Below are 17,864 nucleotides of genomic sequence, written 5' to 3' on the forward strand. Positions count from 1 at the left end.
TTTACATTCTGTTGTACTTTTATGAAGGGCCCAGCAGCTGTAATTTGCTACTGGGCACCTTATTTCTTTATAATTCACTCTTGCACACCTTTTCTTGTGTTTTTTAATTTACCACTCCAAGATGGATATCTGCCATCTTGGATCACTAAATTGAAAAACGCCACAATGACAGCTGCAGTGTTATGATTTATATAAGAGCGTGCATATGACATCACCCTGCAGCGGGCATTTTGTCTTTTTTTTTGGCTGATACTTTACAGCATTGGCAACTGTCATTGAAAGAGCCAAAAAGAATGGCTAATGGCTTTCAGAGATAAGAGCCATTGGCTGCGCCAATGCTTTTTTATAAAAAAGTGTAGTAACTTTTGAAAGGTGTGAGCTAGAAACACTCTTTTTTGTTGAAATCTTCAAATTCTGCAGTAGATGGTGGATTACTTGGCAAATCAGTTAAATACCTAATTATGCAGAATACACAGCAGTCTTAAAATCATAAAATCTTTTGGGCCCCTGATGGCGAGTCTTACAGCTTCTTACCAACTGCGCCAACACACTTGCCCCCATCTAGAACACCAGGAGACGACACAACAAGAAAGCTAACTGGTTGACCACGGCACTCAAAGAATCCAAGCGCTCCTGACGACTGGAAAAGACCTGGGGAAACAGCAAAACTCTAGAAGCAAGCTCCGCCTACAAAACAGCCACCACGGCACACCACCAACTCATCAAATCCACAGAGGAAAACTTCCACCAATACAAAATCCTCTCTAACGCCCACAACTCCAAGAAACTTTTCGTCATCATACAGGAATTTTTCAAACCCAACAGAGAAACAACTGACGTCCCTCCCTCCCAAGACCTCTGCAACAGACTCAGCTCCTTTTTCACCTCAAGATCAAGATGCTCTATGACAACTTCGATGAGTAAGACCTCTGCACCGCCCCAGGCCCCATCCCCAGTGACGCCACCCAACAGACCCTTCTTACCTGGACCCCACTCACGGCAGACACCCTATAGACCATGAAGAGCATCCACTCTGGAGCACCTTCTGACCCCTGCCCGCTGCACATCTTCCACAGGGCTGCCTCAGCCATTGCACCCAAACTACGTCGAACCATCAACTGATCCCTCGAGACCGCCACATTCCCCGACAAATGGAAGCGCGTCAAAGACAACCCCCTCCTAAGAAAGCCCTCCGCAGACCAAATGGACCTCAAGAACTTCAGGCCCATCTCACTGCTTCCTTTTGCAGCCAAGGTCATCGAAAGGCAGTCAACACCCAGCTAGCACACTTCGTCGAAGTCAACTACACCCTAGACACCTCTCAATCCAGATTTCGCAGCAACCACAGCACTGAGACCGCCCTCCCCACTGCCACAGACGACATCCGTACCCTCCTCCACCAAGGCCAAAAGCAGCCCTCATTCTCCTGGACCTATCAGCAGCCTTGGACATCGTCTTCCATCACACACTAGCCACCAGACTCCATGACGCGGGCATCCAGGGAAAAGCCCTCGACTGGCTACGTTCATTCCTCACAGGCAGAACACAGAGAATAAGACTTCCGTCCTTCCTCTCAGAACTGACAGAGATCAGATGCGGAGTACCCCAAGGATCCTCCCTCAGCCCCACCCTCTTCAACATCTACATGGCCCTCCCCCTGGCAACCATCGTCAGAAACCATGGCCTCGACACCGTCTCCTATGCCGTTGACACCAAGCTCATCCTCTCCCCTCACCAAGGAACCCGACATCATCAAGCAAAACTTCCAAGAAGGGATGAAAGCCGTCGTAACCCGGATGAGGAACAGCTGCCTGAAACTCAGCTCGTACAAAACAGAAGTCCTCATCCTTGGCTCCACCCCCTCCGCATGGGACGACACCTGGTGGCTCCCCACCCGCGGAAGCCCACCCATCCCCTGACGGACCACGCACATACCCTCGGCATCATACTGGACTCATCACTCACCATGAATCACCAGATTAACGCGTTCTCCTCCGCATGCTTCAACACCCTCTGCATATTATACAAGACATTCAAGTGAATCCCCCCGGGATTCCAGGAAAACGGTCACTCACGCACTTGTCACCAGCGGACTGGACTACGGCAATGGCCTCTATGCCAGAATCAACAACAAACTCCTCCGCAAACTCCAGAAAGCCACAGCCAGACTAATACTCCATATCCCACGGCACAACCACATCACCGAACACCTCCGTGACCTTCAATAGTTCCCCGTCAAAAGAATAATAACTTTCAAGCTGCTCATGCAAGCCTACAAGGCCCTCCACAACACCGGACCCCAATACCTCAAAGACCGCAACTCCTTCTATGCCCCCAAGAGAAACCTCTGCTAAGCTGACCTCTTCATAGCCAGCGTCCCATGCTTCTACAGGACCAGAGGAGGTGGAAGGTCCTTCTCCTACCTCACAGCCAAGACCTGGTACGATCTCCCACTTCACCTCCAGCAAAGCCCGACACTGCAGCAATTCAGGAAAGACCTCAAGACCTGTCATTTTGAATGAACCCAATGGAGCTGCGCACGCCCTCCCCTCAGCGCTTTGAGACCCTAATGGGTGAGTAGTGCGCTTTACAAAACACTGATAGATTGACTGCCGAGTATCTAGGTGCAAATTTTGAAGACATTTAAAAAACAAAATACGAAGAACCTCCTTTGAAACGAATTAGAGTATGGACTAAAAGACAGTGTAGAGATCATCTAGCAGCATTGTATGGTGTTTTCTCATAAATCAATGTTGCACAAAGAAAGTTTGAAGCATGCAATTGTGATAAGCTGGTAGAACTATTCACAACGAACTACGTAGCCAATGAGGAAGTTGATTTGGTGCCTGCTAGCAGTGCAAGAAGTTGGGTAGAGAACAATGAAGTAAGACAGCACGTCCACAGTGGAAAGTTTTCATGAAACATAGGCACTCTCACTGAGCCCAGAACCCAGAGTCTGCTTTCAAGTCTCTTAATGGTTTCCTTTCTCACTGAAAAACAGAGGACGTCACTTTCCTACATGAGGTTTGTGAAGACTTTGACGGTCCTGTCTAAGCTGTAATTTGGCTAGGAGTTGTGGCCACCGGTGTTGCTCTGTTTATTTTGGATGCCATTCAGGGTAGGTGAACCATACTGAAGAACTAGGAAGATCAGAATCTCCCATTTAGAGTGATGGCTCCCACTTCCTGTCATTCCAGATTGTGAGTGAATGTGCCTACTATCCTACTTAGAAGACTGCTGCAGAAACCGACACTAGACCTGCTCCTCAAGTAGGAACAGTCCCTTGCTCTTCCCACTCAAAAGGCTGTAGCCAAGAGCATTCCAGGAAGTAAAACTTGGTGGGCTTATAGGTGACAAACTTGAAAAGCATGACCCTCCAGGAATACATTGAACCAATTGTACATATAAAGATTTAAAGTTTTTCCCAACCACCTTCACCAACATCTACCCTAACAAGCAAAAGTGAATGGTAATATAGCTGAGTATTAAGCGACTGTCGGCAAAGAGGCATGTGGTCATTGACCATTACCTATCCCTGAACTGCTACTGGATAACACTCAATCATACAAATAACAATAGACACACACAAAAACTCCAATCCTATATCCTAACCGAAAGTGGATTCACTTCTGCTGCTGCAGACAGTCTGTTTTTATTGTCCTGGAGGGTGCATGGCGTGCACCGGATTTTGTCAAATCGGCACCAGGAAGTTGTCAAAGATATTTAGCTCCCACAGAAAAGCTGTGCATCTGCATCGGAAACAGTATCTCTGAAACGACGGGCTAATCCAACCTTTCCAACGCCACCAGGCCTGTCTTCCACTGCTTCCCCAGACACTAACAGGTTCACGTCTTGGGTATTTAACAATTCTTATGTGGGAGAAAAAGGACTCACATTTTACTGGCATATCTTTTATGAGGGGAAAAGGTTACTAAGGCATATGGACTGTCTCAAATGTCAGAAAGGTGCTTGGTAGAAAAGGTGAAAATAGGAACTGAACAGTGGACCACCTCCAGTCAAATGGTTAACAAAGATATTTAATTTGGAAATACAGAAGATCTAACTTGACATTCATATGTATTGAGCATGACAATTATTGTTTTATACTCTGTATCGTACCAACGGCCAGGTCTGCTCATAAAAAGCTTGGCTCTTGTGCTCTTTACCCTGTGACCAGAGGGGAGCCAAGTAAGCTATGCACACGAAGACACAGGAGTGTCCAAGCCTAGTGCAAAAGTAGGGCAAAACTCAGACTCCAATTAGACAAAATTGTATGTGAATTTGGTATCGACGACCTTCTCAAGCCAATGCTGAATACCCCGTGTTTATCATGTGCATTCATACTACCCAGCACCTAAACTAAAATTGGTAAGTAAATGTTCTCACCCCCTTATAACAAAGGTGTTCCAAAATGTGATGACCACCTAACACTCTACGGTCCTGAACAAGGCCACCTGACTCGTAAGAGCAGTCCTTTGGCCAAAACATGTCGACCCCTCACTAGGTGCAGAGGACCAATTACCGATCCACTTATGCCCTACTTTTTCTTTTAACCATGTCCCTGGCCTGGACCTAATAAAGTTTCTTTATACAGGACAGGAGACATTCTTAATCACTAGTCACGCTTCACGACTGCGAACCCCACAGACAGTCTCCCTCCTGGTGGAGGTTGGTGAATCACTTGGAGAACCAAACACTCAAGTGATTATGACCCGATGATGACACTATCTGCCTGACCACACAAGCGGAGAAAACATATACTGCGCACTGTGTTAGTGTGGTTGAGGGTCTCCGTTACAACACATGTGAGACTCTGGTTCTTCATCACTAGTGATTCATTCCCCTATGATTATTAGCTCATCAATACTGGAAGCTGAATGAATCTGCCTCTCTCTCCCTTACATTGATTTGGACAGTTGGTTTCTCGACCAGCGTCCCTGAACTTAATAGGATTCTATCCATGCCACCCAACCCGTTGCGCTGGCATTCGTTGTTAGTACTATCAGGTGATGGGAGGATAAAGGTACATCTTTTAGAATGTTCGAGGCTACCATTCCCAAGTTAATTCCTTCTTCATCTGCTGTGACATCAGCATTGCTAAAGACAGGTTCGGATACGCAGGGACTGATGTCTTAGAATGTGTCTTATTAGTTTATTCAGATAACATATGGTCCAAGAGACCAAGATGATGGTTGCAGACAAGTCTTCCTGCACCTTTAACCTGGCAGCACTTGTTGGCCTGTCTAAATTCATGAGATTGGTGAGATAGTTCTGAATCTTTAGTACTCTCTTTTCCGACAAAGCAACAACTGCTATTTCTGTTTTGACTCTGGCCCTGATATAGACTTGATCCCGAGATGGTACCAATTATGATTTCTGTAGATGTATTAGAAACGGATGTTCTCTCAAAATAGTCAGCACTCTTCCGTAGTTCGTCTTCATTGTTTTTCCAGATATTGATGCAACAAGACAATCGTCTGGGTAAGGTAGAATGGAAATTCCCTCCTGGTGCAAGATTGACATCGGAGGAGCTCAATCTTTGCAGAACACTTAGGGAGCGGATTTGAACGTGAAAGGTAGAATCCTGAATTGAAAGTACTGCGGGTCCACAGCAAAGTGAAGAAACCTCTTCTGACCTGGATGAATGGGAATGTGTAGACAGGCATCTTGCAAGTCGATGGCTAACAGAAAGTCCCCTCGTCAAGCCAATGGATTAACTTTCTGCAAGTTCACCATCCTAAACTGTATAGTTTTCACCAAGGTATTTAAGATTCTAAGGACAAATCCCCATCTGTATTCTTCTGACATCTTTTCTAGGAACAGAATGGAGTGTACACCTTACCCTTTTCAGCTACTGGTGCTGGAAGATTGCCCTCCATTTTTTTTCTTCTTCTATTAATGGCTGGATTCCAGTACAGAAAGGAGCCAGGATGAAAAAAGCCTATCATCTAAAATGATGAGGGCAATTAAGCTATTGTGTGAAAGTTCTAAAGGATAAAAGTGGACAGGTGGTGATATTATAACTGTGCAGAGAGCAGCCAGTGCTAAGTGTGATTATGAGTTAAGGCAACTGATGATTTAAAGGAATTAGTCCATCTCAATGGTTTTGTCTGTGCAGAGGCAGCTAAAGTGCATCCATGTAAGGCAAAGCCTAAGGTAGGATATATCAGTTCCAGAGATGGGCATGTAATACCATAGGTAGGCTTGCAAGACAGCTATAAACGCTAATCAACCACTCATATAAAAACATGAAACCTATGACTTAAATAATCACACTAAGTCTCGGACATTGATATTGCAAATAAAAATGGAAGTTAGACCATTAGAATCCAAATGTTCCAGCCAAAAATAACTGATAAAGTAGCTTAATTCCCTATCTTGCTGTAACTGTTATTCTCAACGCCCTGCCTTTTGACCAGATGTTTGTCCTTAAAAGCAGCATATATATATAAAACAGCTCTATCTGAAGTGGATTTAGAGCCTTTCTTCTTGTGGTTGGGTCTGGCAGACAATGCTCTCCTGGGTGCAAAGATATGGCTGAATATTGTCAGTTTTGTTTAATTGCCGATGATTACCACCAGTACATACTGACAATAATCTTCATTAGTCCATACTGCCAATACTGTCCACCTGCCCGCAAGTTTGTACTGTCAATCATTTTATATTGTCCACCAGCCAATAATGAGCATCACTCTATTGATAAATACTTCCCAGTAGTTCACATTGTCATCCAGCTTATGTCTGGAGAAAAATGGCTGAATTTTCAAAATATATTTAACGCTGATATTTGAGTGATGCACCAAGTGGCGAGAATTGTTACTAATATTGGTACTTTCGGGCCAGGGGCACTGCAGCTGTGGCTGGCATGCATTACCTATGTAGAGGCATTCCAAATTGACAATGTCATTTCTACCTTACTGCTGGCACCCCTGTCTGATGCACTGAGGTGATCACTGCTGGTAATCTTGCACGGGCTGGCCACTAATGCAATCTTTTCTTATGTGGTGACTAATAAAACACTAATAATATTAGTATCTCAGCATGATTTTATTTGAAGATGAGTATCTCTTAATACACCAAAGGTTGGAGACCCCTGTGTAACAGCCTCTCACTCATACAGTAATTAATAAATGCAAAAGAAGTCGAAGCGCAACAAGTCTCTTAGGGTTCTGGGCACTCTCATAAAAACAACATGGGACATTTGTAGTTTATATGGGCCGGTTTATGTTTGCAGGCAGTCCACTGAGGTCAATAGATACACAGTCTGGATGAAAATATTTCTGCAGTAAATATCAGTTAACTGAAATCATTAAAACGATTCATTATTTTTGTAGCCCCTAGCACACATCTGATTGTATCGTGTCCCTTGAGAGAAAAAATAACGCTAAATCCTTTCTGGATTAGAAAACATATCTATTAAGAGTTCGTTCAATTGAATTAGTTAACAATCATTAACCACGGAGTAAAATTTAGGCTGTGTGGTAATATTTAGGCTGTTTGTTATAACTTATCACATGGTACATTCCGGCCACCCCCACATTCCACTGTACAGTTGTAACGTTCAGAATGTTGACAGGGAGGCAGCCTTGGAATGTTGACGAGGTTGCCTTCACTTGATGTGCGGGCCAGTAAGCTGAGGATGCAGTTACCTTAAATCTTAATAAAGATAACTAATAAGGAAATATAAAGTGTCTACTTACTTCAGATGGCGATGAGGATGACCGGAGCTGTGACAGGGACAGTGCTGCATTCTCCCCTGTAGAAATTCTGACTTACTGGCACGAAGCGGAGAGGAAGAAAATTCATGGAAGAAGAAGATTTCTTCAGGTAGCTTCATTGCTGGCTTCGCTTATGGTGAGGAGTAAAGTCGGGGGAGTGACAGAATATAATTTTACCCCAAGTGAACAAAAGGAAAGACAGGGGAGTAAGGACTTACAGTGGCGTTATACCACCACAGAATGTCGGTGCATTGGTGAATAGAGGTTGAAGAAGGCGAATTAGGGTCAGCCGTCAGCCTGTTTCAGTCACGGGTTAATCGTTGAGTGGCACCGGCGATTTATTACATCGGGGGTGTGAAGTGAGTGACCATGTGAAACGGAGCGGCAGGCATGAAATGTTGATGTAAGCTATCTCTGAGGCAGCGCTGGCAATGGAGGCAGCGCGGTGTGTGGCGAGCGCACCGCAGCACAATCTGGCCAAGCACCGTAGTGGCTCAGCAGCATACAAGAGGGACATTCAGCTGTATTCGCACCCTCCTCCTCCTGCCTTCTTTCCCCCCGTTCCATGCCCGTGATCTACGCAGCAGCTGCCAAGCTCCTCGCCCACACAGAGTTCGCTGCGCGCCGATCGTCAGGAGCTGCATCCGGCGGTGAGAGGTCTCCGGGGTCGGCGGTACGAAGGGTGCTGAGTGCAGTCGCTGTGAAAGGACTAAAAGGATATCCCTCTCATCTGGGAGCGGTGCGTGTTTAGGGGGAAGAGACACGGACATTGCAGGCCGCAGGTCTAGCGTTCTCCTCAGGAGAAAGGAATCCAGCGAAGGCACGTTTTCCCCTCAGGCTGCCACAGGAAGGACCCGTCGGAGCACATCAAGGGGAATGGTGGGAAATACACCAAACATAAAAAGAGGACTGTTGTGGTGAAAGTAAGGTTAAAAAAAAAAATATGAGGAAGTGATTTCAGGCCACTGCAGGTTCTGGTTAATGCTTATACAAGAAAAGAGAAACATCCTTTGTGTTTAATCGATAATTACAGTACAGTACACTGGGTCTGACAGAAAATATTAGTTTGCCTGCACTGGGGGTTACCATAATTTTTCAACATCATGGCAGGTGCAGGGATGAGTCAGCCGCCTCCATTTCTAAATGAGCTGGGGGAGCCAGAAATACCATGGAAAAGATGGGAAGGCATTTTCAAGTCATATCTAATAGCTATAGGAGGTGGGAATTTTTCTAACCTAAGGAAGCAACACATCCTGTTGCACAATTTGGGTATACATGGTAGGAAAGTTTTTGAGGATATTACAGGTAGACAGGTGGATGAGGAAGGGAGCGAAGAAGATGAGGGAGTGGATGTGTATGAATATACTTTACGGAAACTAGAAGCACATTTTAAGGTGAAAATAAATGTTGTGTTGGAAAGACACAAATTCTTTAAAAGAGCACAAAGAAAGGAAGAAAAGGTGTCATCTTACATAGCGGTATTGAGGGGCATGGCAGCGACGTGTGAGTTTGGGCCACTTACAGACTCACTCATTAGAGACCAATTGGTGAGATGCACCAATGAGGAGAAGGTTCAGGAAGAACTACTTACTAGAAATCCGGACTTGGAGGAAGCTATTAGCATAGCTAAGGGGCTGGAACATACTGCACAGTGCATGAGAGAAATTAAAGTTTCAGGGGGAGCAACAGGAAAAGAAGCAGGGAAAGACAGCGCGAATGAGGAGGCAGTATGTAAAGTTGAGAATAGAATCAAAGAGAACGTTGGTAATAGAGGGGAAGGCCTGAAGTGTTTTAGGTGCGGAAATCATAATCACTTAGCAAACAATTGGCGCTGTCCAGCCCGCAATGTAATATGCAGGAAATGCAATAGGAAAGGACATTTTTCTAAAGTGTGCAATGTGAGTTCAAATAAGGTCCATGTAGTAGAAAACAGAGAGAGAGATGAAGAGGAAGAGAAAAGTTACATTTTTCAGGTGGATGATGAAAGCAAGGATGAAAAAACACAGTATCCCACATGCGAAATAGGACTGGATGGGGAAAGGTTTAAAGTGTTTGCTGACTCATGTTCCCCATTCACCCTGGTTGATAAAGACAGGTTCAATGAGAAATTTGCTAATCACAATCTAATACTAGAAACAGCTGACATTGCTCCCATGGGCTACAATAGGGTACCCATACCACTGGAGGGGATGATAAGGATGAGAATCTTGTTCAAAGACAGGCACACAGTAGGGAAGGTATATGTGACAAAGGAGGGGTCCAGTTTATTGGGGTGGAAACACCAAAAGGAATTGGGCATTAAACTCGACCCAAACAACCAGGAGCAGGTGTTGTTGATTGACCCCCCAGTGGTGGGATCCGAATTAGTGGGAAAATTCCCTGAAGTGTTCAGTGACAAGTTGGGGGTACTAAAAATTATATGCATAAGATTGAATTGAAGGAGGGAGCGATACCGGTGGTGCACAAAACACGGTCAATTCCTTTGCTTATGAGGGAACCCTTGAGACTTGAATTGAGGAAGCTGGTTGAGCAAGGGGTTATACAGGAGATAGAATGTGCGGCATGGTTGGCGCCCATTGTTATCACGAGCAAGGAGGGTGGAAAGAGCATCCGTCTATGTGTGGATCTCAGGACATTGAATGCCAACATTGCAGTGGACAGACACCCTTTACCCAGGATACATGAAATGTTGAGCACACTGCAAGGGGCAACATTTTTCAGTGTTCTGGACCTCTCATCGGCCTACCACCAAATCAAACTCCATCCTGAATCACAACCATTGACAGCGTTCACCACTCCATTTGGCAACTACAAATTCTTAAGAATGCCCTTTGGGCTGGCATCCGCAGCATCGGCATTCCAAAGGGTGATGCAACATGTTTTGAAGGATTGTCCCAAGTCAATGTGCTTTCAGGACGACATTCTTATTTACGGAGCAAATGAGAAAGAACATAATCTTAATGCCGAAAGAGTACTGAACAGATTAAAGGAGGTAGGGTTTACCACGAAAGAGAGCAAATGCAAAGTGGGTGTAACCACTGTGGATTACCTTGGGCATACCATTTCGGAGGAGGGGATAAAACCCAAAATCGATCTAGTAGAAGCAGTTCGAAGAGCACCTACGCCATCAAACAAAGAGGAGGTGCTATCGTTCTTAGGCTTGGCGGAATACATGGCCAAATTCATTAAGAACTTTGCAATGTTAGCAAATCCCCTAAGAGAGATCTTGAGGAAAGACATTCCATTTGTGTGGGAGAAGAGTCAGGAACAGGCGTTTGAGAACATAAAGGAAGCTATTATGACAGCACCATACATAGGCAACTTTGATGTTGCAAAAGATACCATAATCACTACGGATGCAAGTGGTAAGGGCATAGGCGCCATGCTCTCGCAAAGGAGGGGCAGCGAGACTAAAGTGGTGGCGTTTGCATCAAGGTCGCTATCGGGCTCTGAGTCTAACTACTCTACGATAGAGAAGGAGGCATTGGCAGTGTATTGGGCGATTAGACATTTTAGCTTCTATGTGTGGAGTTTGCCATTTGAAGTGTGCACGGACCATAAACCCTTAATCTTCTTGTTCGGCAACAAAGTTATGGAAAACATGACCCCCCGCATTGCAAAATGGGTTCTAGGATTGCAGTGCTACAACTTCAAGACAGTGTATGTTCCAGGCCAACAGAACAAAGTTGCAGACTTTTTATCAAGATCCCCAGTGGGAAGCCCTGAGGAGGAGGACAGGAACAGTGAAGGGGTCCTCGAGGTCAAACTCCCAGCAATGACAAGAAATCAGTGGGATTACCACACGGAACATGATAGCATTCTCAACAAGGTAAAAGAATGGGTAAACAAAGGATGGCCCATGAAATGCAAAACTCTTCCAGAAGACATTCAACCGTACTGGAATGTACGAAATGAACTGTCCATAGAGGGTGGATATCTCCTCAAGTCGGGCAGAATAGTTCCACCAGAGGGATTAAGAGAACAGATCATGGACCTCGCACATGAGGGGCACCTGGGAAGGAGCCTATGCAAGGCGAGACTGAGGTCGGAATATTGGTTCCCTGGAATGGATACGCACATGGAGGACAAGGTGAAGGAGTGCTAAGCATGTGGCGAAAGTGACAAAACAAGATGTATCAGGCGTGCTCCACTTAGTCCTGTGGAAGTCCCACGGTCCCCATGGGACAAATTGGGATTTGACATCACTGGCCCCATAAGAGCTAAGGGGCCACAGCAATGGTACATTCTTGTACTCATAGACTACTATTCCAACTGGATAACACACAAGTTTGTGAGTAACATCAACACAAGATCGCTAATTGAATTTTTGAACAAAGTATTCTCAAAGGAGGGCATTCCCTCCACCCTAATCACGGACAATGGCGTCCAATTGGTATCGGAGGAGATGTGGGAGTATCTTAAGGACATGTCAATAACACACATACGCACCCCATTGTACTGTCCTAAAGCTAATGGGAAAGTGGAGAGGGCTAACCGTATGTTGAAAGAGTGCATACAACTAGCAGTGAAAGCGGGGACTCCTATTGAGGGGGCGTTGAGAGACATGCTTTGGTCCTACCACACCACACCTAGCCTCTCCACAGGACATACGCCGTTTGAACTATTGAGGGGGAGGAAGGCAGGAACAAAAGTCTCCCCCAACTGGATGATCCCCAAGGAACAAGTGGTGATTGATCTAGAGGGGATCAGTAAGAGAATTGACAACAGACAAAAGAAGTATAAAGAGTGGTACGACAGAAAATGGGGGGTGCAAGAAAGAACTTTCAGAGAGGGACAAAAGGTGATGATCAGGAAACCGATGAACCTAGGGGGCAAAGAGGAGAGGTACTACGACCCCGGGAAAATAAGAGAGGTTAAAAGAAATGTGGTCATCCTGGAAGATGGCAAAAAATGGAGCATGGACCGGGTGGCCGTAGGTCCGAGGGAAACAGACCAAGAGGAAGATGTCAGGGATCTTGCCCAGAGTTCCCGTACAGAGGGGGCACAAAGGGGTAGAGAACTCAGGGACCACAATCCCCCAAGGTGGCACAAGGAATTTCAAATGGGGTAAAGACTCTACTTCTCAAGTTGTTGGTTATGTTATGTGGGGATTCCCCTTTACATCATTCTGCCACACCGTGGCCTGTTGCTCTACCATTGTTACTCTTGGTGTTAGTATGTATCTCCTTTGAGGAGGGAGGTGTGTTATAACTTATCACATGGTACATTCCGGCCACCCCCACATTCCACTGTACAGTTGTAACGTTCAGAATGTTGACAGGGAGGCAGCCTTGGAATGTTGACGAGGTTGCCTTCACTTGATGTGCGGGCCAGTAAGCTGAGGATGCAGTTACCTTACATCTTAATAAAGATAACTAATAAGAAAATATAAAGCGTCTACTTACTTCACTGTTTAGTTACAAACTGAGAAACCTAGAGGTCAAATTGCCATAAATTACATTAAACATGGCTGTTTGGAAACATAAAATGAGGAACGGGGGTGGAAACACATCAGGGAGAATGGGGAGGGAGAGTACTTAGACCTTTCTAGCACTCAATCCCAGCCTTACTCTGGCCTACCTGAGCAGACTTGAAGCTTGTAAGTAGCCTGGGGGCACTTAGCTGAGTGAGGGCAAATGTGCAGATCGTGGGCTGTTGCCACATTGAAAGGGTGTATGGAGGCGGGGGCACATGGGTAGAGTGCAATGCGGCCGAGGCGCGTGAAGCACACAATGAGGTGCTCGAGACACGTGAACAACGTCGGGAGTTCGATGCACGTGGGCAAACACGAGATGGCTAGTGACAAACTGAGGGTGTGGGGAGTTTGGTGCACATGGACTGTGTGAATAGCACAAGGCACCAAGTCAGTGTAGGGAGCTTTAGATACAGAATAGACTATCCAAGGGCCGCGGGTGTGCGTGTGTGGAGGGAAAGATCGAGGAACTTGGCGCACATGTAGAAAATGGACGTAGGGTACATAAACAGAACGCGTAGAGACTACACAATATAACCTAACAAAAACAGATTAACGCAGCATTACAACTGGGTGACATCACCCTAACAGAAGCATGGGATAGCTAAACGTTCTTCACGCTGCATAATTAGCATAACAAGATGACATTACTACAACATACGTCATTTAAAAACAGAACTACCTTTCGCAACATGGCACAGGGAGGAGGTTGGAGCTCCGGATGACCCCCCTTGCCCCATTCTGCATTTCTTATTTGAAAGGTTGCTTCTCGGGAATCTTTATGCCTTCCATGAAACTCACTTTCCCCCCACCCCGAATAGTACAGATGGAAATAATACAATAATTACAATGTCCGTTTACGTGCTCCTCCAACCAACTAAATTGTCCTTTGGCAATTAAAAAAATATCGTATTAGTACCCGGCTCATTTTTATCGTGCATATAAGGGTGAAAGTATGTGTCAACCCAAGCCAGTGAGCCATCTTTAAGTTACACACTGACCATACCATACAGAAATATTCCCCGCTTTGCCTTTTTTTTTAACAAGGAATAAAACACAATGCAATATACATTGTATACAGAGGTTAGCAGCAGGTGCAGTACCCAGCGGAACTATCTCGCCATCTTCCAAACCCCGTAAGTTAGACAGTACTAATAACACACAACATAGTAGCCATAGTCACGTGCACCTACCGGCTATCCGGCGGGAACTGCCCCCACTCTCCTCCAAAACCAAAACAAACAAGAAAGGAACGCGCGCATACGCAGGGGATGCGCGCGTCACGCGGTTCCAAAGCTGCTCGATAACCAGGTTCTCTGTACCTCACAATCTCCCACTGCAGAGGCCCGGAGACAGCGCGAGGAAACGGGGAGCCGGCACCCCGTGCCGCAAAGGTGAACGAAGGAAGGCGGAACACGAGTGCAGAGGGGGCCGATGCTGCGGGCGCAGCGCTCCCATCTCAAGGCCGTTTCCATGGTAACCGCGAGCGGCGGCCATGGCGCGACGACGTTCGTTAAACCGTTAAGTGCGGAGGAGGGTGACGAAGCTGCCACGATTAGCTGCTGCGACCCGGGATTGGCTGTGCCTCCTCGGTCTCTGTGTGTATCTTGCACTCTTATTTGTGTAGCGTTTGGACCCTCAGGTGTCCCAGGTGCACGTGGAGCCTCCGCCAGTGCTTATCCAATGTACCACACCATTGCCAGTGTACAGTAGTTCCCCTCAAAATCTCAAGGCGAATTTACTATGTCACTGACTGTCACGTAAACTGAAACATACGGCCCTCAAAACTGCGATGGTCAATCTAGAGCGATGTCCGGTCCACCTTGTACATTGTGTAGGATGTTAAGTTTTGCGTATCATATTGTTTGCATCAAAGTGCAGTTGAGTATGTATAGTGCTTAATAGCCGCCATTAGGCTTCATGGCGCTTTCGGCCGTGAGGCATTTTGGGTCGCGAATGAAAGCTCACTGTTAAATTTGGTCAATTTTCTGTACGAATTGGACAAGAAAAAACATGCCACTGCAAGATGCTCCACCCTCGATGACGTACCTCATTCAAGAGCGCATAGGACGGATACTTTTAAGCAGACACAAACTATGATATTTAGATCATTTATGATTGATTTATTAATCACGTGAAGGGCAAACAGTAACCCATCTCTCCAGTAGCAGTCACAGGAGCTACGTAAGACTTCAACGTCTGGAATTTCATCTATTAGGTGCCACATGACCCAGTCAATAATGACTTTTTGAGCCGATTCACAAATATTGTGCTGGAACTTACGATTGGTGTACTCCCGGCTGTTAGTTATGTTTTCACGTTTGTCTGCTTCACTGATTAGCCACGAGTCCACATTGTGGCACCTAATGTTTGCGACCCTCAGCGTGCACGATGGAGTCTTCTGCAAGGATGGTGTGTGTAGCAGGGTGGATGTCGGAGGCTCGAGTGTTGAGGAAGAACAGGGCAGTGCTGGCAACCATGGAAGTTTTCACCGGGGGCCAAACTTTCGTCCGCCCCATTATCACCTGTTATTCCATCATTTGTCTATTTAATTAGATTTGCCTTTTTAATTCATTAGTTCTACCAGTCAGTGCTGTCTAGCACTCTTGATTGTCCGCACTCCCCAAGTGACTATCCCATCAACACTGTCCACTTTAACATTACTGCCATGCTAATATCGCCCATACAACCTATACGCTCCTTCGTGCCTCTGCGTTCCAGTACATCAATCCTGCCTCAATTAACTTTAACAAATTTTTTTATATAGTGCGTACCTCACCCTACTGGGTTCCAGCATGCTGTACATAATAGGTATGAAGAAACAAGACATAAAAGTTGACCATCTATGGACTGTGGTAGCATAATAGGTTTTAACATAGCATGGACTTGGTAATGGCATTTGCAAAGGTAAGTACATTGCAGCACACAAAATGCAAGCGTATGGTGGATGTGTGATGCATATCGTCACCATAAAACACAAATTGTCAGCAGCAGATTGGTCTTTTGAAGCAATAAACAAAAATTATTTGAAGGGGTAAGTACAATTGTAGTAACCAGAATGTAAATATATGACGGGTGAGGGATACAGGTCATCAACATACACCACAAATTGGCTGTAGTATGTTGGCCTTGTATAGGAACTGTATAGTTAAAAAGATTCCCTTTGAACTCTATTAACACACTTTTCTCAAATCGCCAATGTTAAAACACTCCGTCAAATATATCACACGCTAGGAACAACTCCAATCAAGATGTGAGAGACATTACATTCAATCAAGTTTATTAATACATCAATCACATGATTCACAGTAATAAGTGGTCATATAAAAAATACACTAAATAAACATGGTACCATATATAGGCTTAAAAACACATTCAGGTATTCATTCAAAAATACATAATTAAAACAATTCAGTATCTCATGAAAAAACAACAAGCAAGCATCATATGGAAGGAAAATATACAGAGGCACTCAAATTGTGCCTTGACAGTGTTAATTTGCAACTTATGTGGACCAGAAATAGCCGAGAACCGTTCTCCCTAATTTCTAAAGTTCTTGTCCCATGTCAAATTAAACCAAACACTCTGCGTCAACGCGTTTCAGTGGAGTAGAGGAATAAAACCACCGTCTTCAGGACTGACAATAATTCCTTCCTTTGATAAATATTAATGAGCATACCTTAGCTCATGCCGTGGTATAATAGCTGGCGGCAAACATCTAGTCTTCTAGCAACAGGTGTCCAAATAATGGTGTATGTCTTAATATAGTCGAATAATAGCCTCGTTTCACACAGCTACCTTTATATAGCAATGGACCTGGTTTTATCACAATCAAAAGTTTAAAACACTGTCTCAAGTTTAAGTAGACAGGAAGGTACACCCTTTGGCGTCCATGGAGATATTTTATTTGGATTGTTCTCTATTTCCAAAATTGATTTGAGTAGGCTCTATAGCTCTACACGTCAGTAGCCTCGGACACCGTATAATGCGTCTCTGTAGCGGGCAGAAAAATTGTGTAGAAAGACAAATCAACATGTTTAGATAGAGATCATATTTTTATATGGTATGGGAGAAACAAAAATGGCACTGTGGGATTAAGAAGGCTTCGAGTCAGGGAATAAACTATGACGGAAGAGACATTCATACAATTAGTTGGTGGAGCGTTAAGAGGGAATGCTTATTTGGCTGTGGAGAGATGAGGCACGAAGGGGGACAGGCGCACTGAACCATGAGGGCGGGAGACTGGAGCAGAGAACATCCATAACTAGGCACAAACAGGACTAGGCAGAAGCCATATGCAGAGGCAGAAGTTAAAAGACCCCACAGACGTTTTGCAGCAAAGTGGGGTTTGTTCGATTAAAGGCAGACGAGGAACATAGAAAACAGATTCCAAGTCTTTTCTGTTCTTACAGTACTTATTGGAAATGTTGGTACCATAGCCCATACTACCCAAGATGTGCGGAGTGCCTATCATGCCCATAACACTGTTGCTATTCATAACACCCATTTATGCATAAAACAGACACTGGCTGTAATGTGTGCACCATTCAAGTGTCTCTGCTGACCCCAGCAGTTTATACTGCTACTAGTTGTACTTACCACATATAATATCTTTACTTCCCACAAAGACCGATTCTCCAATCTCTTAATTCTTCCCATCTGCAAGCACAAGA

The 17,864-nt window shown here is 45.1% G+C and overlaps 1 protein-coding gene across 1 annotated transcript in view; it reads right to left on the minus strand.

Annotated features, from left to right (window-relative positions):
- The window catches only part of GPRIN1 (G protein regulated inducer of neurite outgrowth 1), a 40,428-nt gene extending 25,744 nt beyond the window's left edge, over nucleotides 1-14,684 (minus strand). The window contains exon 1 of the mRNA XM_085618292.1: nucleotides 14,385-14,684. The gene's annotated coding sequence lies outside the window, so the exon portion shown is untranslated. The remainder of the gene's footprint in view (nucleotides 1-14,384) is intronic.
- Nucleotides 14,685-17,864: the final 3,180 nt, after the last annotated feature.

The sequence above is a fragment of the Triturus cristatus genome, chromosome 7 (genome assembly GCF_964204655.1).
Source record: "Triturus cristatus chromosome 7, aTriCri1.1, whole genome shotgun sequence".
Classification (NCBI taxonomy): Eukaryota; Metazoa; Chordata; class Amphibia; order Caudata; family Salamandridae; genus Triturus; species Triturus cristatus.